Source organism: Callospermophilus lateralis, chromosome 13, assembly GCF_048772815.1.
Source record: "Callospermophilus lateralis isolate mCalLat2 chromosome 13, mCalLat2.hap1, whole genome shotgun sequence".
Lineage (NCBI taxonomy): Eukaryota > Metazoa > Chordata > Mammalia > Rodentia > Sciuridae > Callospermophilus > Callospermophilus lateralis.
The window spans coordinates 100,315,194-100,324,289 of record NC_135317.1 but is presented as its reverse complement, the minus strand read 5'-3'; the positions used below and the strand labels follow the sequence as shown (position 1 = coordinate 100,324,289).

Below are 9,096 nucleotides of genomic sequence, written 5' to 3'. Positions count from 1 at the left end.
CTGGTTAAGCAAGCAAACAAAATGGGCTGGGACAAATGATGATTATAACTCGGGAAGATTAGGAGAAAATGTAATTAGCTCCCCAGCTATTTCTTGTTTCGCAGCCTTCTTAGACTCTCCAAACTTGATCCCCGCCCCAGCCCCAGCCCCAGCCGTTGAATTTATCTGAGGCTTCCTTATCGGTGCCAAAGAGCCCCTGCTGCAAAACCGGGAGGGTTAACCCCGAGCCATACCCCAGCCTGCCAGCAAACCAGAGGAGCTAGCCGCTGGGGCTCAGAGCCCGCCCCTGCCAGGCCGCCCAGCCAATGGGCACCTGTGGGGAGTGTGTCGCTGCGTCCTATTGGCTGCCGACCTACATGCAGAAGAAAAAAAAGAGAGAGGCAGGCCAGGCAGCATTGTTATCTTAAGACACTCATCTGGTGTCTGAGTCTGCAGGTGACACTGCCTAGGTACGGAGCGCGGGCTGGGAGCGGGGACGCGCCGGGCTGCAGCCCTGGGATGGAATCCGCCCGCCTCGCCAGCTGTTCGCGGCTCCTTCGGCAGCGCCTCCGCTGAGCTCGGAGGACCGGGAGAGCGCTTGTCCAGGGCATGCACCTGCGGGGCGCTCCGAGGGCGCCGGTAGGTCTGCAAGCAGCCGGGGAAGCAGTGGAGCCGGAGGAACGATCTTTGCCCCGGTCTAAGGCTCTGATTTTGGATGACAGAGAGGGCGGGTGAGTCTTTTTAGAGTTGGAAAGAAGGCAAGACCTCGGGTCTCTCTCGGTAGAGGGACAGGTGACTCCCCCAGCTGGGTTTTCCACTTTCCTCACCTCTCCCACCCCGCGGGTCCCCAGCCCAGCGCCAAAGCCTCACTTCAAAGATGCTTTGGGCGACTGGGATCCTTGCTGCTCAGCGGGAAGGCAGCAGGCAAGTGGTCTAGCGGCGGCGGCGGCGGCGGCAGCGGCAACAGCCAAGCGAAGAGCAAGAGAATTTGAAAAGAGACATCCGCTCCCTCTCACACGCTGAGGGGGAGGCATTCGCGTTTCCCCAAACGAGACGGAGCCATAAGAAATCATGAAGTAAAAACTTTGGAGAGCTGCCACTAGAGATGTTGCACGAAAATCTGGAATCTTTTAGGAGTCTCCTCCCAGTCGTTGGAGATTTGGGGAGCAGCTGATACTGCAAGGAGGGCTCTTGCAAAGATTCAAGGTAACAGTGCAGGGATTTCGCGATTTTTCTCTATCTCCTCTTCATTACCCTTTTGGTGTATGCATTGGGGAGGGATCAGCTTGCCCTCCTATAACCCTCGTGCCCTGGCGCCTGACAGTTGTAGGCAGAGGGGGTGATGATTCCGCGTCTCCTAGTTCTATCTTGTGGAGCTGAGCAGTGGACTTGAGGGGATAGCTGGAGATCGCTCTGATTTTGTCTCCTGGTGTTGCATGGCTGTCACACGGCTTGGGCACTCTGCCTGACCTATATTGCTTTTGCTTGGTTTAAGTCCTCAAAGTTAGTTCAACTCCCATTAGCTTCAGAAAATCCAATCGGGCTGCATAATTGCAGAAGATGACGAGGGCTTTTGCCTGCTGTGCAGATGCTGAACTGAACTGTATGAGGCTCACTATATTTGGGGAAGACCCTAAGGCACCGAGATCCTAATGCACAGTACATCTGTTTTCACATGTTCCCGGTAGCATTTCTTTAGAGGCTAGTCGCTATCCCATGCACTTCAACTGAGGGGGGGGGGGGGGAGTTCCAAAGAGTGAATCCTCTAGTGTGCAAATAGTGTCTCCAGGGTGGGGGTAGAAGCCCCATTGATTGAGTTGAGCAGGGCAGAGCACTGGAGACACTAGGGGAGAATATTCCTGTGCAGAAAGGGAGATGTGCTGGTATCATCAAGCAGATATCTCTCCCTGTTTCTGTGATCATCTGGGTATACAGCCCAACACTGCCTGTAGCATGTGTGTGTGTGTGTGTGTGTGTGTGTGTGTGTGTGTTGTGCGTGTGCACGCGCTTGTGTTCACAGCTATCTGTAGGAAGCTGGCTACCCACAGGAGAAGCAAGCATGCACAGTGCCTAACCCAGCCACGGGTGCCCAGAGTGTTCCTGCCTACTAGGAGAATGAACTTGTGAGCTGCTATTCTAGCCCAGAGGAGTTTTCTCCTCCCCAAGCAGTTCCTCTTCATGGTACATATTTATCCAGGGTATATAGACCTAAGCCAAATATTAACTAAAAATCAAGCTAATGCACTGTAACATGATTGAACAGACCCCTCTGTAAAGAACGGTGTGTATGCTCTTCCTAGCCTTGGGAACAGGGTGCCCTGAGTAGGAGCAAATGTTTTGTTATAAGGATAATGATTATAAAAGGCCATGCTTGTAGCCAGGCAATCTGGGCCTTATCCAACAGGCACAATGATATGTCAGCCCAGACCAATCACAATCAGAAAGCTAAAACATATATTGTAAGTCACTTATTTCTGCCCCTGACCTCCCCCAGTGGTGTGCATGTTGAAGTGACTCTCTGATCCTGCTCACTGGAAGACATGCAATGCCAGTATTAACCAAGCAGCTGAAATATTTTACCAGATCCCCTGGGGGGCAGTCTGATGACCTCAGGCAACAGCAGAGGGTGCTGAAGTTTGTGTTTCTGTCTTGACTTCACACAGATATATGTATGTTGTTTGTTTAAGGCACAACTCCAAAGTTCCCTTTCCCCTGCCGCCGATAAGTTGCTGTGCAGCACAGAGGGCATGACCAAGCAGTGCTACCCCAGTGATCCTGTGCTGTCTGTACCACAGCTGCATCTGCTCTGGGAAAAGATGCATGCTTTGCTTCTTTGAGGAGGGATGTGATGTGAAAAGATGCAGCTCATGGATACTGAGGAATGTTGGAAGCCCAGGAAGCAAATGTCAGACCATGGTCTTCCCTGCTGGAGAGCAGCTGGCTCCAAAGGTCTGACAGCGCTGCAGCCAGGGAGAAGACAGAAACATTCTTGACTCTTGCTTCCCTCTACTCACCCAAAATGGAGCCGGCTTCCCCCACCCCCAAAGGAGTGGTGTGTGCTGCAGTTTGGGCATAAGAAAGGAGGTGAGGAGGAAATGGCTAAGGAGGGCAGGAGGTTCCTGCTCTGCTACATTGGTCTTGTCTCAAGAATGGGAAGCATCTTCTGTCCATGGCCCTCAAGATCCTCTTCTGGGTGTTACTTCCTGGCCTCCTGACAGGTTGTTTACTGAGTGAGGCCAGAGGGCACAGAGTGTCCCTGCGTCATCAGCTCCTCCAGATCCCCTTTCCCAAGGCACAGGCTAGCCCCTGGGGAGAATCGCATAAGTGAGATCCCCTCTGAGAGGGTGCTCCAAAATCCCTCTCCAGCTCACAAACAAGAGGTAATCTGGAGGGACTGGAGACATCTGCATGGGCACTTTCTGCTGACTGAGATGCTTAGTGTTGAGGTTTTCTGGTTAGTGTTTATCAGAACCCTGTGCAGTGTGCTTTTGGTGATTCGACTCTTTCTTTTGGAAAATAAGACCTTGTATACATTTTATAAAGGCATCCTTTTCCCAAGGGCAGGGAACATTTTACAGAGCTCCTGTAATTCATACTCACGTGGCTTATTGTCTTGTTTATGTCTGGTTAGTCTAAGAAGGAGAACTAGAATGATTTTAGCCTTCTTCTTGGAAAAGAAAGGGGATAGAACCTCAAAAAGAGGAGCACTTTAGTTTGGGTCACACAGCAATTAAGGGAAATCATGGAATGAGATCTGAGTCTTATTGCTCCTAAACCAACCCAACCTCCATCGGCTTCTTCTAAGGAAGATTTTGGTCTTAGTAGTTGCTGTCTGATTCGGTTGTTTTCTGTACTTTACAAGCATGGGAAGATGCTGCAACCCAGGGTTCCTCCTGTGGTACTGACCTAAGGATAGTGAGGGGTAAAAGTTTTAAAACCCTTTGCCCTCAATGATCTTCCATTCTGGTTAAGGAAGCAGGCTTACCGTCGGGGAACAGGTAAATGATGATATAAGTTCTAAACAGCAGTTCAATACAGGAGGGGCTGAGAGGCTGATCTAATTAATCTGCAATTGATTTGTACAGATAATGAGAGCTATCAGTGTTCAAAGGAGGGAGAGTTTGAGCTGAGCCACGGGGATGGGGTGAGATTAGTTTGGATGGAGAGAGCAGGGGAGTTGAGTTCCAGCTGAAGGAAACACCAAGCGCAGCACAGCTGAGATAGCTGGAAACTTCACCAATTCCTTGGGGTTGGCCCTGGATCACCTCTCCCCTGGCAACCTAGAAATACTATATATCTGGTTTCATTATTTTGGACATATATTGGCCTAGGGGAAGTTGCCTGAGGATCTGAAAAGAGGGCTCTGAAATGCTGGGTATCTCATGAGGCACTGAGAATGACCTGTCCTTTCTCGCAGCCTCAAGTCGGAGTCACATACAACGAGGAAAACATGGCTCAAGGTCAGAAAGCTTATCAACCTCATATCCAAAAATTTGAGAAAGGATATTGGGGGAAAGCAGACAGTTTCAAGAAAACATGAGAAAATCTCATATTTTAGAACCAGAATATCTTAAGAGAGAGCTTTGATTTTCTTCCATTTCCTATTTCCCCACCCAAATGTTCCTCTTGGGGTTTACTTAGACTCGGCAAAATGCCAAAGCCCTTAGGCATTTAGCATTGAGCAGAAGATTTTCAATCTTAAGATTCTTGAGCATGCCCATGTACATAACCTCTTGTCTCCCCTTCTCTTTCCCTTTTAATAAAACATATGCAGTAGCAGTCACAAAGGAGGAGACCACAAAAAAGCAAGAGGGGGCGCGGTGTGGTACTGCCCGCAGCTGTACCACGGGCTACTGTTAGTGCTCAGCTGAGCAGGAGAGGGGAGAGGCAGTCGGCCAGCCTGGTCAGCCCAGGGAAGGGCCAAAGGCCACCCACCAGCAGAAAGCTGGGCCTGCCAGCTACACATGCGCTCCAGCAGTGGACTTCTGGGGAAAGGTCAAGGTGAAGTGTGGTCCCTTCGAGAGGGCTGCTAACAACCACCCAACTCAATGGCTTCACATGTTTTGAGACATGTATCCAGGCTGCATGTCACTGTTCCTTGGCCCCATTCCTGCATTAGAGGGAGTTCACCTGCTGCACAAGAGTAAAATGACTTGCCTAAAGTCACAGCAAAACTGTTCTGAGGTCAAGCGGGAAATCCCCAGGAACCCAGTCTGTTTGCGTGCTTTGCCTCCGGAGTTCATTCTGGGAACAGGTCTCCAGGGACATTTACGTGCTCTTGAAAATCCAGCCTTAGCCCTTGATTTCTGTATTAAATGACTATGCAGCTGGACTCTGGGTATGACCTTTCTTTTTTATTCTTCAGAAGCATCCACTGCCATCTGTAGGGGAGGAGATGAAGGTCCAGGAGGGTGGCTGTGTGGTCAGTGATTGTGAATTTAAGCGTATTCTATTTATGAGAGAAGGAACGGGCAGATCAGTTATTCTTCAGCCTCAGAGCTGCAGTGAATTGGGCTCATCTGACCAATTAGGGGCAGGTTGGTCCCTCTTTAACTGCCTCTCTGCCATGCAGAAGGAAGGAAATAGCGTCATCACAGCATGGACACTTCAGTAGCCAGTTCCACCATTCCTTGTACAGAAACTCACCATGCAGATACATCCTGAATGCTGGACTGAGCCAACTCAACAGGGAATTTATACCCCAGGTCTGAATTTAACATGTCATAACCGCCCAATATGGTAGCCACTAGCCACAACTGGCCCTTGAGCATGTGAAATGTGTGCTACCAATATAAAATACACATTGGATTCTGAATATTAATTTTAAAAGGGAATGTAAAAGATCTCATGGATAATTTTTCATGTTGATTACATATTCTGGATGTATCATGTGAAATGAAATATATTAGGGTTGGTTTCACCCATATATTTTTTTAATTTTTAATGTGGCTACCAGAAAAGTTAAACTTATATGTGTGGCTGGCCTTATATTTCTTTTGGACAGTGCTGGTCCAGGCCCTGCAGAATAGTGACAAGTTAATGGGGAGAAGGGGCAGAGGTCTGAGACAGAAGGAGCCAGAGACATGAGAAGGGAGAGAACATGGAGGGAGGGGTTTTAAGAGAAGCCCAGGGGAGCCTCTGGGCATGTATTTCTGAAATTTAAAGTCAAGGAGGGACCAATGACTTACACATACCTATATTTGTTTGAGGAGGGACCTCACTAACCGTGACTCAGCCCAAATCCCTTACAAAGCATTGCCACTGTCCATTCATGTGCAAAGGATGAGGAGCTGGGAGGCCTGCTGATTGTATCCTAATATTTTTGAGTCTCTTCCTGACAGTGGAAATAACTAAGCCACTGGTGTTTATAGTGGGGATCAGCTGGGTGTGTTTGATTATCAAATCCCCTTCTTCTTTCTCAGTTCTACCATATTAGGATCATGCCTGGGAGAGGTTTTCCTTTTTCAGATGGGACATGTTGAGAGTGTGATGGGGGGAAAGAAAAGGCACCGCTATGTTTGAAAGATTCTTTCATCAAATTATCGGTAAGAAGAAAGGGGAGAAGTCATCGTTATGGAATACCATTTAATAATTACAGATTTGAATATTGTAAATCATCTGTTGTCATTATGTCATCACTGCTAGTTACTGCAAGAAGGTTTGGCCATGACTAGAACTCCTTATATTTTCTCAACATTTTATAATTCACTGATGTTTTTTTCATAAGCCATATTTCACCTGCTTCTCACAATACCCCTGCAGGGCAGTTATTATTTCCATTCAAGGATTTCCATGATCTGCCCCCACATTACCTGAGTGACTATGTTTTCTAATCCTTCTCTTTACATGCTCTTTGTACAGTGTTGCTTCATCACAAAGATCTTCTTAGAGTTCTTAAATGTTAACCATGAAAAAGAGGTTATCATTTCCTCTCTGAACCCCACTTTCAGTGCCTATAAAAATCAAGACAATAATGCCCCATCTCTCAAAGGTTTGTTCTAAGTGTTAAATGAGACAAAATACAGAAGGTGCCAAACACAGCTCTGGCACATTGTAGATGCCAAATAATGCCACCCCTTACCTACTTTGGGTCTCCTTCTTTGGGCACCTCCAAGGTTACAACATCCAAGGCTGGAGTCAGTGAGCACCGTCCACACCGCTGCCCAGTCCTTTGCCCAGATTCCCTGCTGTGACCAATGGCACAACCAGACCTCCAGAGGCATCATTAAGCATATGTGGTCCAACCTCCATATTCCTTCCCACCCTCCCCCGCCAATCCATGGCCAGGATTGGACAAGCTGTACTTGGGCTCCCTCTCCCTTCCTGCCACTCTTGGAGGCTGGCTCTTGTCCCATCTTGCCTGGACCTTCCCAGTGTTTGGTCTCCCTGCTTCCTGTGTTGAAGGCTTCTGGGTTCAATTCTCCTCCCTGCAGCCAGCACCATCTTGCAAAATGGTACTTCTGATGGAGCTTCTCCTGTCCTTGTAACTGCCCAGTGACTCCTCACTATTGTCAGAATGAAATCCCGATTTCTGAGCCTGACCAACAGGACCTCCGTCGAGAGCTGGTCCCACAGCCCCTCTGTGCTCCTCTCTCCTGCCTGTGCTTCTCCCTGCAGCCACGTGACATGACAGGCAGCAACTCACACTCTGGGGCCCTTAGATGTGCCTCCTTGTGTTCCTGCAGAACCTTCCCCTGCCCTGGTCTCCGCTTCCTGAAGGGAAGCTTCAAGACTCTGTAACTACGGCCTCCTCTGAGAAGGCGTCTCTGAGGCTCTGGGACAGAACTGACTGCCTCCCCCTTTGTACTCCCACACGCCTCGCTGAGACTCCGCTTCTGCACTGTTCTCACCATGGCGTAATGAGTTGTTTATGTGGCTCTCTCCTGTACTAAGCGCAGGGGTTGAATCAGATTGGGGTTCTAAGACAGATTTCTCAGGAAATATTTATTGTGTCTATCATTATGAGTGTGTGCTGCATCCTATTCTTCAGCACGGGGGAATTCAGCAGAGAACAACACAGATCAAAGTCCTGCCATCGAATTGTTTCCATTCTAGAGGGAAGATAGGCTGATAGCCACGGTGAGAATGGTTATTTCCGACACTGATGATAGTAGCCAACACATGCAGAGTACCTGTGTGTCAGGCACTGTACCCAAGACTTCACACACACTGACTTATCCTAACCATCTTGTAAGTGAAGCAGGTTTGCCATGCCCACTTCATAGATGGTAAGTTGGAAGTTCAGAGAGATTGCACAACTTGCCCAAGGTCACACGGCTAGTAAATAGGGGAGCTGGTGTTCTAGACAAGTTTAGATACTGAGTCCTTATTTTTTATTTCCCAGGTATCCAGAAAACAAAGCATGTAGGTAAATAAACAAATGAGATAATTTCAGGAAGCGATAGTGGAGAGCATAAAATAAAACCGGCGAATGTGCTTGAGGCACTGGCCAGGGAAACTGAAAGCAGGGAGGTAACACTGAAGTTGAGACATGATTTGCCACTTAAGGAAAGTAGGTAGGGCTGAAGCTAACCCCAGATAGGGCTCAGTCTGGGACTTGAAGGGGAGAAGTCATGCATTCTGTGCAACGGGGGCTCTAGGTGCTACGGTGCCCCTCTCACCCTGCAGGTACTGGGTCTGCCCAGGGTGATCTGGGGCAGGAGCAGAGAGTTCAAAGGTCTCAAACCTCTCCCTCAGCATTCCCCTTGTGCCTCCTGTGCTTCTGGGGCAAGACTTGTCTCCCAAGGTGTCCAGTTGGCTGTTCTTGACAAGGGCAAAAGGTGTGTGCATGCACGCACACACACACACACACACACACACACACACACGCTCGGCTTTGCTGAACCACTTTATTTTACTTCTCTCTTGTGAATGACGTGTCACTCAGAACCATAGAGAAGTGACAGGCACAGCAAAAGGGCTGGAGCCAACCCAGAGGCAGGGGAAAAGGGGAAAAGAAAATTGTTTTTTAGCAAGATGAGAAGTGAATTGGATTGGAGGGAGAGAAAGGAATCTAGCCAGGCAGGGGCAGGCTGAGGGGTCGCGGAGGACAGCTTGCTGGGTGGCGCTTTGCTCTATGACTTTCCATGTAGTGCACACATGAGCACACAGACATGA

The 9,096-nt window shown here is 48.8% G+C and overlaps 1 protein-coding gene across 1 annotated transcript in view; it reads left to right on the top strand.

Moving 5' to 3' along the window:
* Nucleotides 1–980: 980 nt before the first annotated feature.
* The window catches only part of Brinp2 (BMP/retinoic acid inducible neural specific 2), a 95,180-nt gene continuing 87,064 nt past the window's right edge, over nucleotides 981–9,096 (top strand). Inside the window, exon 1 of the mRNA XM_076831979.2 lies at nucleotides 981–1,185. The gene's annotated coding sequence lies outside the window, so the exon portion shown is untranslated. The remainder of the gene's footprint in view (nucleotides 1,186–9,096) is intronic.